This window comes from Alligator mississippiensis, chromosome 3 (assembly GCF_030867095.1).
Source record: "Alligator mississippiensis isolate rAllMis1 chromosome 3, rAllMis1, whole genome shotgun sequence".
NCBI lineage: Eukaryota > Metazoa > Chordata > Crocodylia > Alligatoridae > Alligator > Alligator mississippiensis.
In genome coordinates, this window is record NC_081826.1 from 131,720,970 (window position 1) to 131,738,519 (window position 17,550).

The window sequence follows — 17,550 nt, forward strand, 5'->3', positions numbered from 1 at the left end:
GCTGACCTGCTTGATCGGTGACTCTGAGAGTTGTTTCACAGTTGTTTATTCAGTATGCTTATGATACCTGATGCTTTGCCAATACAGGGACTCAGTTTAGCCTCAAGTGAGGTGGTTAGTAACAATGGAGCCAAGGTACATAAATTTACTAACCACATCCAATATGTTTTCACCTATTGAGATTGTTCATGGTGAGTCATTGTTCGGGCCCATAACATTGGTCATCTTGTTGCAGACTGGAATACCAAAGTCTTGGCAGGCACGAGCCAAGTGACTGATGAGGCTTTGAAGGTCACTCTGCGCGGGCTATCAGTGCAGCATTAACAGCAAACAGCAGCTCATGAATCAAAACTTCCTGCACTTCAGTTTTTGCTTTAAGGCATGTGAGGTTGAATAATTTTCCCTCTGAGCATGTATGTAGCTAAATTCCTTTGGTGGTAGTCCCAAAAGCATATGTCAGAGGAAGAGAAAATAAAATCCTGAACAGAAAGGAAAGGAAAGGAAAGGAAAGGAGAAAATCCCAAACAGGGTCCGGGCAAGAACACAAGCAAGATTTTCTTTTCTCTTCTGCTTGACTCTGCTTCAAATCCCGAAAAACCTCAGAAATTGATCCATCATAGCTGACTGTTACTCACATTTAATCATGGAAAGAGTGGATTTTGCTGAGACGTTTTGGTGGAAAGCCCATCTTTTCCAATAATTTGAAGATCCCCTTTCTCTTGACAAGGCCAAAGGCTGTAGGTTAATGAAGATGATATAGAGGGGTCTCTTTTGTTCCCTACATTTTTCTGGGATTTGTCAAAGTGAGAAGATCATATCTATGGTGGACCTACTAGCTCAAGAGTCACACTGTGACTCAAGGCAAATATGGTGAACAAGGATCTGAAGTCTTCTGAGCAGCACCCAACCAATGAGCTTTCCAACAATGCTTAGTAGTGAAATGCCGCAATAGTTGTTACAGTCACTGTGGTTGCCTTTATTCTTGTACAGACTAACTATATTAACTTCTCACATATCTTGTAACACTGTCCCTACTATCCAGCAGTGAGCAAAAGCTCATATAGGCGAGGAAGAAGCCCAGGTTTCTCACCCTCGATTTCCTGCAGGAATGCCGTCCTGTTCTGGGGCCTCCCCAGTGGTCAGATTGTCTATGGCCTTACTTAGGTCCTCAACAATTGGAAAACTGTCAAGGTCTTCAAGGGCAGACCTATCATAGAATCATAGAAGTAGGGTTGGAAGGGACCTTGTAGATCTTCAAGTCTGACCCCCTGCCTGGGCAGAAGGAAAACTGGGCTCAAATGACCCCTGCCAGGTAGGCATCGAGCCACTTCTTAAAGACCCCCAGGGTAGGAGCCAGCACCACTTCCCTTGGAAGTCGGTTCCAGATCCTAGCCGCCCTGACTGTGAAGTAGTTCTTACGGATGTCTACTCTAAACCTACTCTCCAAAAACTTGTGGCCGTTATTCCTTGTTACCCTGGGGAGGGGGGTGCTAGGGGAAACAAGGTCTCCCCCAAACCCTTCTGGTCCCCCCTACTGAGTTTATAGACAGTCACAAGGTCCTCCCTCAGCCTTCTCTTGTGAAGGCTGAACAGGTTCAGGTCCCGTAGCCTCTCATTGTAGGGTCTGCCCTGCTGACCCCTGATCATGTGGGTGGCCCTCCTCTGGACCCTCTTAATGTTATCCACATCCCTCTTGAAGTGGGGTGCCCAGAACTGGACACAGTACTCCAGCTGTGGCCTGACCAGTGTCGTGTAGAGGGGGAGGATCACCTCCCTGGCCCTACTTGAGATGCATCTGTGGATGCACGATAAGGTCCGGTTGGCCCTGCCAACTGTGACCTCGCATTGTTGGCCCATGTTCATTTTGGAGTCAATGATGACTCCAAGATCCCTTTCTGCCTCCGTGCTCTCAAGAAGGGAGTTTCCCATCTTATAAGTGTGCTGCTGGTTACTACTGCCCAAGTGCAGCACACCCTGCACTTGTCAGTATTGAAACGCATCCTGTTTTTGTTAGCCCACCCCTGCAACCTATCCAGGTCATTCTGCAGTCTTTCCCTCCCTCCTAGCATGCCCACCTCACCCCAAATTTTGGTATCAACAGCAAATTTGAACAGGTTGCTTTTCACCCCGTCCCAATTGCTGATAAAGAAATTGAACAGCACGGGCCCAAGGACCGAGCCCTGGGGGACTCTGCTGCCCACTTCCCCCCAGGTCGAATATGACCCGTCCACCACCACACTCTGAGTATGACCCTTCAGCCAATTTGCAATCCATCTGACTGTGTAGGCATCGATGCCACAGTCGCCTAGTTTTTAATGAGGATGGGGTGGGAGACAGTGTTAAAGGCCTTACTGAGTCCAGAAAGATCACATCCATGGCGACACCTGCATCCAATGCTTTTGTGACCTGATCATAAAAGGCAATCAGGTTGGTCTGACATGACCTGCCCCTAATGAAACCATGCTATTCCTTGAGCATCATCCCCGATGCCGGCCCATCACAGATGTGCTCCTTGATGATCTTCTCAAAGAGTTTCCCCAGGATTGAGGTAAGACTGACAGGCCTATAGTTGCCTGGGTCCTCCCTCCTCCCTTTCTTAAAGATGAGGACCACATTGGCTCTCTTCCAATCATCTGGCACCTGGCCCGAGCACCACGAGTGCTCGTAAAGCCGTGCCAAGGGCCCAGCAATAACCCCTGCTAGCTCCCTCAACACCCTGGGGTGGAGAGCATCTGGACCTGCTGACTTGAACACGTCTAGCCCCTCCAGAAGCACTCTAGTCCTAGCTCTATGTCCGCCTTAGCTTTCCTAACAGCCCCCCTACAGGCCCGACCAGTGGAGGTATACTCTTCTTTGGAGCTAGCCCCCACTTCCACCGGGTGTACACCGCCTTTTTGGCAACTAGGCATTCCCGGACGTCCTTGGTGAGCCAGGGAGGCTTTTGGGTACTCTTGCCCCGCTAGCTTCTTGTTGGGATCATCACCCCTTGGGCCCTGAGTATCGTCTCCTTAAGGAACGACCACTCATCTTGGGCACTGAGTTCCCCTGCCCTCGAGAACCCCAGTGCCTCTCCCACCAATCTCCTCAACTCCTCAACATACATTCAATGAAATTAAGAGCTGTGTCAGTGCTATCACTTTCCACTGAATGGAGTTCAAGCTAAAGTTCTACTCATCTTTCCATCTGTTGCTTTTGGTCTGTTATGATTTCTCCTGATGCTGTCTTCTATGGGAGTGACTTCATTGCAGTGGAACCTATTGTCTTCTTAATCTTGTCATACATGCCTCTGATTTTTCCAGTATCAAATATGGACTGACAGTCACAACTAATAATCATTGGCACAGTGTCTTGAAATCTGTTGAAAAGCACACCTTGCTTTCCTCATTTCTTTCAAAGTTCCACTTGAAGCATTCTTCCTGTGACTTAACATAGCAGTTTGTTTGACCTTGATACATGAATCAATTCATGTGAGTGCACCTCAAATCAATTCAGGTTTCTTCTGACCTGTTTGCCAAATACAGAGTCAGCAGTAACAGATCATTTTTTGTTTGTTTGTTTTGACACTTCACCACTTCTCCTCTGCAGTCTCACACAAAGGCAGCCCTGAAGCAACCTACTCCAGAGTCTCCAAAAATTGCAAGGTTTTCTGATGATCAGATGTACTGGCGATGTTAATGCATAGTGATAATCATATGTATTAGTGAAATTAATAGTTTCAGAAATTAATCAGAAAAGGTGTTTTTATCTTCCCTTGCCTTTCCAACGTACATGCTAACAAGCTGTGTTCTAGCTGACTTTGCAAAGAGACAAGTCACTCTAAATGACCCATATTATTAATTCAGGAAAGTGGAAATGATTGGAGTTGGTGATGTAAAGATCCACTTCCCCCTGCGCCCCATCAAAAGCAAGAGTCTGACAAAGGAAACAAGCATGAAGAATTGTAGCAGTAAATAAAGTTGACACAAAAAGTTGCTTCCTCTGTGTAAGAGATATCTTGAACTGCTTTCATAATTTAAGCTTCTGGAAACAGAAAACAGAGTTCAGTTACACAGCATCAGGTTTCTTTGCACTGAAAGAATACGTAATTCTTAGAACATACTAAAATACAATGGATGGATTTAAAGTCATAACTGAAAATGAAAAATACATAGGTCAACTATGCATCAAATGTTGCCTTCAGTTACATTAATGTAAACACCATTGATTTATATCAGAGTACCCAAAGGCACAATTTGGTCCATGGAGAGTTATGTATAGTTCACTTGCCTCTCCCTCCCCATGTATTGATCTCACAACACTTTTGTTTTACATGCTCTTGTTGGGCACCTATACACATGCTGGACATCTGCTCTGTGTGCTAATTAGCATGGGCAACTGGTGCTGCTTGAGGCTGGTGGGGCACCCACAGAAGCTGCCAGTGGCGTTGGTGGCAGGGAAGGCCCTGTCAAGGGTGGGACATGGCCCCCTGTCCCCCCCCTCTTCCAGTTGGCTATGCTAATTAGCACACGTTGGAGCAGACATGATTGAGTCTGCTGGAGCGTGCTAATTAGCACACTCGAGCAGCCTCCATGTCATTTCTATTCAACATCCCAACACTTCTAACTGGTGGTGGGGGCACTTCCATCAAACAAGCTTTAGTTAATGGCCCCAACCACTATTTTGAAGCATGGGACTCTGAATACACATGACTCTGTGGGTGCTTTAATTAGAGCAGCTCTCAGAGCTGCTCTAATTAAAGTGCCTCCCCCCTGTTCTACCCCGGAGCACATGTATAGATGCCTTTTGTTCAGAAGAAAAATCTCGTTCTATTTTTAAGTCCTGTTTTGTTTCATTAACATTATTCCTTCACTTCAGGCACGCCTATTCCACATGAAAATATGATCTGTCCATTTGCTCCCTTTATGTGTGCACTAAATGCTGAAAAAAATTAATTTAGTAATTGTCAGAACATTGCTGGCCACATTCAGTACTGCTCTATTAATCATGCTCAAGAGTTAAAGCAATGGAGTCTATGCTAAACAACAGGTATATTACATTTGTTTTGGTATTTCACATGTGTGAACTAAGAACAAGTGGGAAGGACATGTTTTTACTATCACAGCAGGATTCACTGATTCACATGCCCTTCCATTCTGAGCAATTCTGGAGAACTCTTGAATCACTCATACCCTAAGGCAGGGGCTGGCAATGTATAGTCCACAAAGCCATTGGATCCATCCCACAGAGCTGGTGAGGGACCTTGACAGCGGTGGGGGCTTTGTCTGCACTGCAGGGAGCTTTCCTGTGTTTTTGTGCTAGCTGCAGCTAGGCAATGGAAAGAAGTGGAGGCTGAGAGAAGCAACAGTATTGGTGGCCAGGTCCTAGTGCTGGCCCATCTTGGACCTAAGCTGGGCCATTTCAACCCGCCTCTGGAAGAGGTTGCTGAATGACATCCTAAAGGCCTTATCATTGCAATATCTCTGGATGGTAGTGATCTATCTGATAGAATTTCCTCAAAAGAATTACGAATCATTGGTAAGAAAAGGGATGAAGATTGGATAATTAATTTTTCTTGGGTTACCAATGGAACTTCTTCCAGTTGCCAGGAGGACACCTGTACAGTCTTAAGGATTCACACCCATAAAGCAAAAGAATAAAAACCACAATCATACAGACCTTAATCTTTGTAGAGACCTTAATTCTTAATTGTCTCCAGATCCTCCAGCTCAGTTTTTCTAAGGCTGCATTTGCTTTCAAGACACTGGAACCATCTTCCTCGATGATATTGACTTGATCTATCAGCACACACTGTCCAGATAATCAGACTTATGAGGTCTGAAAAATCACTTAAATATATCACAATCAATGTATCGCCAAAGTCCAATGGGATAACTACCAATGATATTGACCACCTGGGGACAGCTAACAGTCTTCCTGATGGTTACAATGTATTATCATCTCAGTGGCGTGTAAGTTCACAGACAAACTGGTAACTGAAGAGCTTGTACAATGGCATACACTTCTCTGCAATAGGATGATAGTCCTTTAGCACTGTCCCTTACATAAAGGCCTGTACTTTACATGGACCTGACCAGATAGCCACACCAATGGCCTGCTTGAAGGATGTTACTAAGGAATTGGGTCTTTACAATACAGATACTACAGCTCTGACTAAAACTATGCTGGTGGGCAAAGGACATCTGGTTGAGCACTGGAAAAGGTATGTGCATTTTTATTGGGTGAGGCCCATCAGTTGAGAAAATATATCCTTGTGGAGGTGGGTTTGCTATTTGGCCTGAGTGTGATAGGTCAGAAGGCATCAGTGGTAGAATGATGTTCATGCTGTCTCTCCCATTCAGTGGTAATAGACTACATTGATTAATGTGCATGTACTCACACTGTTAAATGTAAATAAGAAGGAAAAGACCTAGACTTGGACCATATCATCCCTGCCAGTCCCAAATCAAGCGTGCTGATTGTTGATTGGGAAACACTACACACACATCATGAAAGATTTTTGTATCTGGCATCAAGTAGTGGGCAAGCAAAGAATTGGTTCTGCTTGTGCCAGTGATCAGATCCATTATATTTGTCCAAAGGCATTCTGAAATAAAATGGCTACAGCCACAACTGTGGGAAAGACTGCTGCCAGATTAGCAAGTATGGACTATATTGTGAACTTAAAGTAAAGCTATGCATGCACAGCAGGGGCAGATTCCAGTTTTACCAAAAGGGGGTGCAAGAGCAGCAACCCACACTACAGGGGTGGCTTCATGCTCAGCTCCCAGCCTTCTCTGCCCCACTGGTGCCAGCAGACCACACTGCAGAAGCCTCTGGGGAGTTTTGAAGTCCAAAAGCAGGTAAAAATACCTCCTCCCTTCCCCTCAAGCTCAAACACAGCCCCCTCCCTCCCCCCTTCCCTGTTTGCCCCTGCTTCATTCTTTATAGTTGGGGGCCAGGGAAGTTCCAGAGTCAGATGGGCTGAGCAGGTGTAGGCTCAGCTGGGAAAGGGTAGCAGCAACAGGGTAACTGGAGAGTTCTTGGAGAGTTTCTGCCCCCCCCACCCTCAACCCCGCCCAGTCACAGTGTGGGGAAGGAGAACCTCATCCATCTCTTCTGCCATTGTCCCCATCCCCAGTTAAGCCCAGCTCATGTACAGCAGGAAGGAATGGGTCTGGTGTTTCCCCACCTTTGGGACAGTGGAGAAAGGCAGGTAGGGGAGGAAGAGACAAGGCAGCGTTTGTGGGGAAAAGACAGGGAGGCAGCATTTCTTTGAACAGGAAAGGGAAGGGAGAGAGGATTTTCACCTGCTTTAGGGACTTAAAAAAACCCTGAAGGCTCCCACAGTGTGATCCAGTCCAAAAGGAAGATGCAGCCATGACCCTGCACCTTCTCTGGACCCGCTCCTGATATGTAGCCATTAACTGATTCAACTAAAAGCAATTCTAGCTTCTCATGTGCACATTTAGCACATTTGCATAGCTCACTGTGCTTCTGCCATTGTGCATCAGGAAGAACCTGGTCATTACAAGCACATTTTTTGGCAAGTGGATAAGAGGCAGGTGTCAAGCATGCATCTGTGAGCTTGTCAGTGGCCCCTAATTAGCTGTCACTGTGTGGCAGAAAGCCTTAATGATACCAGGGTCATGCAATGGGTGCACTGCTGGACAGATGATCAAATGGTGCATTCAAGGCTAACACTGAAAAATTCAGCTCAAATGTTAATATCATTATAATGAAATTTCCATGAAGGCTGAATACATATCAGCTGACAGGTGAACAGGTTCATTCAGGGTTATGCAAGAAAGCTGACCTCTGCTTGCTTGGTGGTGTTGCAGTTTTTAATGATGTACTTGCTGGAACAGTGTGGGGTAACATCCAGGACACTGTACTGTCACATATCACTGAGCCAAATATCACATTTGTGGCCTGCTACCAGCAGGTTTGGTTTTACACAAATGGTTATATAATCCCAAAACTGTTAGATAGAAAGACAATGATCCACTCAAAACTTCTTGACAACCCTGATTTCCTTGTCCATCAGCAGGATTACAAAAAGATTTGTTAAGAAATTCATGTCCAACTCCATTGAATCAGGAAATCTCGCAGAACGACAAAGCACATGAACTACTAGAGCATGCTGACATGCATGACAAAGCTGTTCTTTGTGCAACTTAATGCTGCACATAGTCATGCTTAGGACATATCAATGCCAGTGAAGGGGTGTAACGGTTGGTTGTTGATTATTGCCCCTGTTGGCATTTGGTTGCTATGTCAGCAGCATATGGAGGACTTACTGAATAAATCTAATGTTGTTGATGATGTACTTCCCAACATACCACAGGCAAGATGCCTCAACATCCTTATATGACAAACTACTTTAAAAGAAGCCTGGATTCTGTACAGATGTTGAAAAATGGCAAAGCTCAATTAGAGGTGCATACCATCAGCCAGTATGCAGCAGTATACTTGAAATGTATTTAAGTGACTTCTCATGCCTCATAAGTCTGGTTACTTGGACAGCATACCAATAGATCAATTCAGTATCATTAAGGAAACTGGTTCCAGCATCCTGAAAACAAATGCAGCCTTTGGAAAATTAAGCAGGTGGACCTGTGGGAATTAAATTTCTGCAAAGATTAAGGTTGGACAGCTTCCACTAACATTGCTTATAACTCCTCCAGAGGATCAGACAGTTTGAATCTTCAGTGCTCAGACTGCTATAAACTGGCTCTTATGTTACAGCATTGAAAATCTGATAGAGAAGGTACAGCAGCAGCAGATTGACTATACATGCCTTACAAGTGCATACCTAAGCAGCCAGCTACTATATGGAGAACTGGCATGCAGTCAGAGAAGGCTGGTGTGGGAGCTTCAGGGCAAGGTTCTTTTAAAGCGCCAGGTTGCAACAAGCTCTGGGGCTCCCTGTGACTCAACACTCCTAAAAACCCCTGCCTTGAAGCTCCTGCAGGGGCTGCAGGACGAGGAAGAAAAGGCTGCTGCGCTTGGAGGAGTTGCATGGTTCCTGGAGGGGAAGAACTATATTTGGATTATCTAAGGAACCACAGTGGATCCATAGGCTGTTAAAGCCTTGGATTCAGTCTAGGAAAGGACCAAAGTCTTATGACCTCAACACAGGAGAGATAAAGAACTCTTATATTGGAACTCTTATATTGGAAGGGGTGGACTGAAAGAAACTAGAAAATAAACCTGTGACAGACAATATATTAGCTGAAACATTTCATTAATAATAATAAAAAACCCTTACATTTGGAAATGCTTCTTAGGTATTCTGACCCTACCTAAATCAAGCTGCAAAGGTTCTCTCTCCCCTCATGTCTCCATCTTAAATTAATTACCCTGTTACTCTTTTGGAAAAGCAGAGTGAAATATTGGTCCCATTAAACTCACAATGGCAAACCTCTCAATGGTTTCTCTGGAAGTTTGTAATATTCTTGCTATTGCTTCCGGTAGCTGCCCTCATCAGACAGGATCCTTTCATATGTGGTTACACTGTTCAGTCTCTAGTGGTCAAAAAATGCTGAACCTACCATACGTCAGAAATGAATCTTTAGCCTTATCCAGATTTCTGTTTCCATTACTGATTTAGTCAGATGATGAATAGCTCTATTTAAATAGCTTTCTCATGCTGCCATTGCACACTGATATACTGACATCATGTATCTGACTGCTCTTCTCACACGCCAGTTATCCACTAGCTAGAGGCAATGGTTTGTAGGAAACATACACTTTGATACCTGAAGGATCAGGCAAGAATGTAGGTTACAAAGTTGAAATAGTAAAATAGTTTCTTGTGGCATCTTGGCTACAGAAGTGGCACCATTTTTTTAAATGGAAAGCTTTTTTAAGTGGAAAATGCAGATTTGATGACAGAAACACTGTGGTACTGTTACAGTGATGTTGTATGTGTGATAGTCCAGGAATTATGCAAGAGGCAAGGTTTAGAAACATTTTTGAATGCAAGCCATTCTTCTGCAGGTCTGAGCAGTAAAAATTAGGACAGCATAGTAAAAAACAGTTGTAAGAGGGGTGAGAGAAATTCCCAGGGGTAGCAGACACACAACTAGCAGAAGAAAAGAAGCTGATTACTAGGAGATCAAAAGGGAGGACAGTCATTCTCACCTTTCAGGCGTGGAAAGGACTCAGGAATTTTGATGGATTCTGTTCAGTGTGTTATGGGGGTGTTGACTGTAGTAGCAGTGGAGATGTGTTGACAGGTTAAACATTTCTTGCTAAGACAAGCTTGTGTCACACTTGGGGCATTTTTACACGTGCAAGCACTGCAGTTGTATAAGCTTTTCAAAGCATTCGGCGCTGTGATGCTTGCAGTTGTATAAGCAGCAAAATGCGCATCGGCGCTGAGAAAATGGTGGTGGTGCACTTTTGAACTAAAACACATCAGAGGTGCTTTATTTCAACAGTCCACCGCCACCATTTTCTGTGCGCTGAAGCGCATTTTGCCGCTTATACAACACGTGGCGCAGCTTGGTGTGCATCAGCTCGCATGCAGTGCAGACTTGATTAAATCGAGTCTTCTCTGAAGTGGCAGATCTTCAGTGCATCGTGGGATTAAAAAGTATGCATATAAATGCCTTTGATGTCTGTCAGGCAGTGGGGAGTTTGCTTCTGATGCTGAATTGGGCAAGATTAGGGGGTTGTTTGAAGGCGGCTGGGAATATTTCTCTCTCAGTCTGATCTCTAAAAGCTCCTGGCTTTCAAACAACCTCCTAACCTTGCCCAAAACCCATGGGTTCCTACATATACCTTTTCAAAAATGTGATATATCTAATCCAATGCAGCAAATGCCCTCATGGCAATTTATATGGGTGAAACAAAACAGCAACTATGCACCAGAATGAACTCTCAGGAAAAATATAAAGGACAGAGACACACATACAAGATTAGAAGCACATTTCTCACTGAACAACCAGTTCCTGTCTGGCCTTACTATCCTTGTGCTCCAGGGAAATCTACCACACACCTTTAAAAGGTGAGCTTGGGAATAAAAAATCATAAACTGACTGTACACTAAGAACCAAAGATTTAATACTGATACTAGTTTATGACACAGTATAATGTACCTGACTCCTGAATTCTTTCCATACCTGAAGGGTGAGACTGATTCTCCTTCCTGTTTACAGCCTTGAATCGCCAAGTAATCAGCTTCTTTCCTGCTGCTAATTGTCCGTCTGCTAGCCCTGGCAATTTCTCTCACCCCTGCCTACAAATGTATTCTGTGCTTGACTTGTTCTGATCAGACCTGATGAAGAATATCTGGCCTTCAAAAGCTTGCCTAACTCTATCCCAACTATGCAGTTGATCCAGTAAAAGTTGGCCCACTAAGAAATCCTTGCCTCAGAAATATTTTACACATTTATTTTGGCTTTTACTAAATTAGGCTCCCCCCAGAACTAGTACAGTCACCCACCCTGGTGATCACCCATCTTGCTGGGGTCATCAGACCCCAGCACTCTTTCCTGCCCAAGTGCAAGGGTGGCTGGACCCAATGATCTGTTCCCTTTTAGCCCCTAACTTCTATGAAACTATGAAATGTTATATTCTTAAAAAATAACCTGGAAAATTTTTGAAAAAAGGCTTTTTTGTTTTGACATTTTAAATTAAACATTTTGCTTTTTCCAATTCAAAACAACTCATTTGCTACTTTGAAATGTCTTTTAATTTATCTTAAAACCATAAATAAATGTCTTTTAATTTATCTTAAAACCATAAATAAAGCTCCAAATCAAAATGAAAGTTGTTCACCTGAAATTATTTTTTTTTATGTTCCAGTTCACTGAAAAATGAGCTGAAATGTAAAATACAAAAAAATGTTAATTTGGGCTCAACCCATTAACAAAAAATAGTACTCAGCAATCTGACAGTGATAAGCACAGCTTTACTTCCAGCCCCAATGGAGAACAGCATCTGAGCATATGTTTACCTTTGGTATTTCAGTACATGGTCTAAGCTGAGCATGCAGTGATGCTCTTTTGCTGAAATGCATTGCTATTAGGGCCATAGGACCATGATCTTTTGGTTTTCAATGTTTTCTCCATTTTTCTGGGGAAAGATATTATGCCTATTGTCACTTTAAAACCTTTTCACAAAATGAGCATGCTCTTTGCTGGCCTGCTGTTCAGACAGAGATAAAAGATTAATTCAACCAAACTTCTGTCTTATACAGAAGTCACCAAACTTTCTTGGCAATTCAGGAACACTGTATGCCCATGCAAATATATGCATAAAAACACTGTATGCCCATGCAAATATATGCATAAATATCTTGTTTTCTCCCTACACACCAGTGCTAAACAGAAGTCAATCTGAGAAGTGGTGGATTCAACAAGGTGACAGCAATGTGGTCACCCCCTGACCCCGCCACAGGCTGTGCTGCATGTGAGCTCTCAGTGTTGAGGTCTGCCCAGAGTACCTGCTTTCATGTGGCTCTGAAGCCCATAGGTTGAGTGCTGCTACTGCCACTACTTTTTCTTTCCTTTCCATGGAGGATGAACTTGTGAGGGAAGGGGGGGAACATTGAACAGAAGCAGCTCTCACTTGTTGGGCTCTGGAGCCATGTGAAAATGTGAGGCTCTGGCCTGACCCTCCTCCCCTGATGAACTGGTAGCTCAAAGCTCACTGCTCATACTGAGCCCCAGCTGCAGCTGGGCAGTGAACTCAGAGCTCACTGTGCATGCATGGCACAGATGAAGTTTGTGTGTGTGTGTTGCAAAGGGGGAGGTGAGAAGGAGGACATTCCCCCCCATTACCTGGTTCCTAGATCCACTACTGTGTCTGAGCAAATATTACCTAACCAAAGACATAAAACTTTTGAGAAGTAGTTATTATTTTCTAGGGGAAAAAAGTGACTCAATAAAAAAGTAAGAATCACAAGTGGATAAGGGATCTCATTTTGGTGGGAAATTCTAGACCAACTCTAATTGTAAACCAAGTTAATTTTTTTCCCCAGCCTACCACAGAGGCGGGAGCAAGTGGTTGCGTACATTTTTTCCAAGAAATCAAGCAGATTTGTTTTTCTGGGCTTTGGGTCAGACCAGTCTTTGTGCATGTGTGTGTTCATGTGTGTATATATGTATGTATGAATATATGTAAGTAAATATTATAATATATCACAGGCCAATAAAAAAGAGCTTCAGATGGCTTTAGGGGAAAAGACACACAGAACAACTGAAAAATAGTTAATTTGGGATATTCCCTAAAGTCCTTCCATATTCAGTTCCCACACATCTCTACTCCTTGTGGGTGTAGATTTGAAATGGCATTCTTAAATGTAGTGAAGACAATACTCAGATGAATATATAGGGCTAAAACCTGCCCTTGGATACTGGTTAGAGTTAGATTTTCACCAAGAGAAAATGCCAGGTATTAAATGAAGGAAAGAAAGCCATAATAAGAGCCAGTAGTTGGAGAGTAAAACCAATTGAATTCAAATTAGAAAAAAGGCACGTATTTTCAACAGTAAGAGTGATTAACGTCTGGAACAAAGTACCAAGGACACAGTGAAATCTCCAGTTCTTGCAGTTTTCTAATCACGTTTGATGCCTTTCAGAATGATATATTTTAATCTAATTCAAATTTTGGGTCTTGGTACAGGGGTAACTGGAGACACTAACATCTTAGATTTACTTCCATGCCTACCTCTGTTCCAGGCAGTACAGGAGAAAGCAAGATACTGCAGCCCTTGGAAAGGTGCAATTGTCATCTCTTCTTGCACTTGGCCAACTTCTCAACTCAGCAAGTGGGAGTAGAAACTACACACCTTTTTTATCCCTCTGCTCAGCAAAGTACCTAGACTCCTGCTGGCTCCAGGTGAACTTTTAGCATTGGGCCTCTGTTCACGAGACATAATAATAATTAAAAAATTACCATTTTCAGGATCCCTTTCTGTCCAAGCCCTGGGTGATTTCCCAGTTTGCCCATGTGTGTGTCCAGCCCTGCCTCTGCTTGTGGTGGAGAGTATTCAAAAAGCAGGGGCTGAACATAAGGCTCAGATCCATTTAAAAGGTCTGAACAGTCTCAGCTCCCTGTTACACAATAGCACAAGAGTTCAAGCTAGTTCTGAATTATGGTTGACAAATAATTTAGTGGGAGTATTTGCAGAGTAAGGTGTTACTCATCATAAGGCTGAAAAGAACAAATCCTAGGTAGTCTGGATAATATCATTAGGAAGTCTGTGCCAGAGCAGAAAGAGTTCCCTGACCTATTAAGTCTTGCGTTCACAGAGAAATAGTGCTAGGAGGGACCTTGAGAGAGCTAGTCCAAACCTCTGCTCAAGGCAGGATCAACTCAATCCAAATTATCCCATACAAATTTATTGTTTAACCTCTTAGCGAAACTACAGTCAACCCTTTTATAGTCATAATTTCATTCTTACACTAGGTTCTTTTTTTATTAATTTTATTAATAGTTCTCAACAAGCAAGCCCAATTCATATTTGACAAATGGAAAATTAACTTTTATCTGCTTTCATAATTAAATTGACTTTCTACTAAATCCAAGGAGTTACAGCATTCTCACTCCAGCCACAGGAGACCAAATAATACAAAATTTTTATTCTTTCCTCATTTAACCTAGGTTATATTTACTTGGTTCTTAAAAATTCCCACTGGCAAGAACAAGCAACCTCCATGGCCCTGATCTTGTATGGTTGCACGTGTATGGGTATCATTGCATATTACATTTATCATGTGCTAACTGCACTTGCAATGTTAGTGTGCAAGTATTTAAGCAGTAAAGCATGTTCTAAGTGTACATACAGCGTAGACAACTTAGCCCTTTTCCAGCAAAAAGCATCTCTGGAACATAGATTCATAGATTCATAAATGTTAGGGTCGGAAGGGACCTCAATAGATCATCGAGTCCGACCCCCTGCATAGGCAGGAAAGAGTGCTGGGTCTAGATGACCCCAGCTAGATGCATATCCAACCTCCTCTTGAAGACCCCCAGGGTAGGGGAGAGCACCACCTCCCTTGGGAGCCCGTTCCAGACCTTGGCCACTCGAACTGTGAAGAAGTTCTTCCTAATGTCCAATCTAAATCTGCTCTCTGCTAGCTTGTGGCCATTATTTCTTGTAACCCCCGGGGGCGCCTTGGTGAATAAAACCTCACCAATTCCCTTCTGTGCCCCCGTGATGAACTTATAGGCAGCCACAAGGTTGCCTCTCAACCTTCTCTTGTGGAGGCTGAAAAGGTCCAGTTTCTCTAGTCTCTCCTCATAGGGCTTGGTCTGCAAGCCCTTAACCATAAGAGTAGCCCTTCTCTGGACCCTCTCCAGGTTATCCGCATCCCTCTTGAAGTGCGGTGCCCAGAATTGCACTCAGTACTCCAACTGCGGTTTGACCAGCGCCCAATAGAGGGGAAGTATCACCTCCTTGGATCTATTCGTCATGCATCTGGTGATGCATGATAAAGTGCCATTGGCTTTTCTGATGGCTTCGTCAGACTGCTGACTCATGTTCATCTTGGACTCCAAGATCCCTTTCCACTTCCGTGCCACCCAGCAGGTCATTCCCTAGGCTGTAGGTGTGCTGGACATTTTTCCTCCCTAGGTGTAGCACTTTGCATTTCTCCTTGTTGAACTGCATTCTGTTGTTTTCTGCCCACTTGTCCAACCTGTCCAGGTCTGCTTGCAGCTGTTCCCTGCCCTCTGGTGTGTCCACTTCTCCCCATAGTTTTGTGTCATCTGCAGACTTGGACAGAGTACACTTCACTCCCTCGTCCAAGTCGCTGATGAAGACATTAAAGAGTATCGGTCCAAGGACCGAGCCCTGTGGGAAGCCACTGCCCACACCCTTCCAGGTCAAAACCGACCCATCCACCACAACTCTCTGGGTTCGACCCTCTAGCCAATTCGCCACCCACTGGACTGTGTAGTCATCCAAGTCACAGCCTCTTAACTTGCTCACCAGTATGGGGTGGGATACCGTATCGAAGGCCTTCCTGAAGTCTAAGTATACGACATCCACCCCTTCTCCTGCGTCCAGGCATTTCATAACCTGGTCGTAAAAAGAGACTAGATTAGTCAGGCACGATCTGCCTGCCATGAACCCGTGCTGGTTTCCCCTCAGCATAATTTGTCCTGCCGGGCTCTCACAAATGTGAGCCTTGATAATTTTTTCAAAGATTCTGCCAAGGATGGAGGTGAGACTGACTGGCCTATAGTTTCCAGGGTCCTCCTTCCTCCCCTTCTTGAAAATGGGGACCACATTGGCCCTTTTCCAGTCCTCCGGGACTTGGCCCGTGTGCCATGAGTGTTCAAATATTCCCGCCAGTGGCTGTGCAATGACGTCAGCCAGTGCCTTCAGTACCCTCGGATGGAGCTCATCCGGGCCTGCCGACTTAAAGGCATCCAGTTCTTCCAAGTGACTCTGCACCATCTCAGGGTCTACGCATGGAAGTCTGGTGCCTTGCTGCTGCCTCTCTACAACCCCAGTGAGAGACTTGTTGTGCCCCTCTCTTAGGAACACTGAGGCAAAGAACTCATTGAGGAGTTCAGTCTTGTCCCCCCTGTCTGTCACCAATTGCTTCTGCCCATTTAGTAGGGGTCCTATTCCTCCCTGGGCCTTCCTTTTACTCCCTGTCATGACCCAAAGGTCTGATTTTTTTTTTTGTGTGTGCTTCGGCACTCGAATTATCCCTGTGGGTTTACAGCTTCATTGAACGGAGGAGTTCTGCTGCGCAGAGAACCCGCGTGCAAAGGAGAGTTCCCGCCACTTTGCAGCGATCTTTGCAGGGTGCATTTCCTTTGCAACACAGAAATGCATGGTGCAAAGATTTCCCGCTCGTCGTATGCAAATTCGTGCCCCGCAATTGGCTAGTGCTAAATTATTCACACATGGCGGCTAGTGATTGGCCTGCTAGCCGCATAAGAGGCTTGAGCAGTTTCCGCCCAAGCTGAAGAGGACTCCGCATTCATCTTGTGGGGACTCTGGGTGTGCGCGGCAGGGTAATAGAAACCCTGTGTGTTGCTCAGAGGAGTTTGGCGGCCTGATCCACCACCCACCTCTTCCCGTCTTCGAATGGAGCCTACTATAAGATGTAACGACGAGTTTTATGCGCGCTTGTCCTGGACATCCGGAGTTTGTCTGCGTGGAGCCTAGCAAGCTCCACGTGATTTTTCATGTTCTGTCTGCGTGGAGCCTTGCAACCTCCACATGTGTTCGTGTTTTCTGTTGTAACTGCAACTCAAGCAAGTTCTCAGCCTACACCACGACCATCTCGGTGTAAGTAAACAATCTTAAAATCAACCGTTACGTGTCTGTGCCTAATTCTAGCTTGGCGACCTCCCTCTCCGACCCAGCCTGCCCGGGCTGCTGGCCACAGCCCGCGTGCAGAGCGACGAAAAGGGCCCGGGGTCTGACCCGGCCCGCACACTCCCTATATATCTAAAAAACAATTTCTTGTTGTCCTTTACTTGGGATGCCATCCTCAGCTCCATGGTAGCTTTGGCCTGTCTAACTGCCTCCCTACAAGCGTGAGCAGAGGAGGTATATTCGTCTTTGGTGATCTCTCCCTGTTTCCACTTTTTATGTGC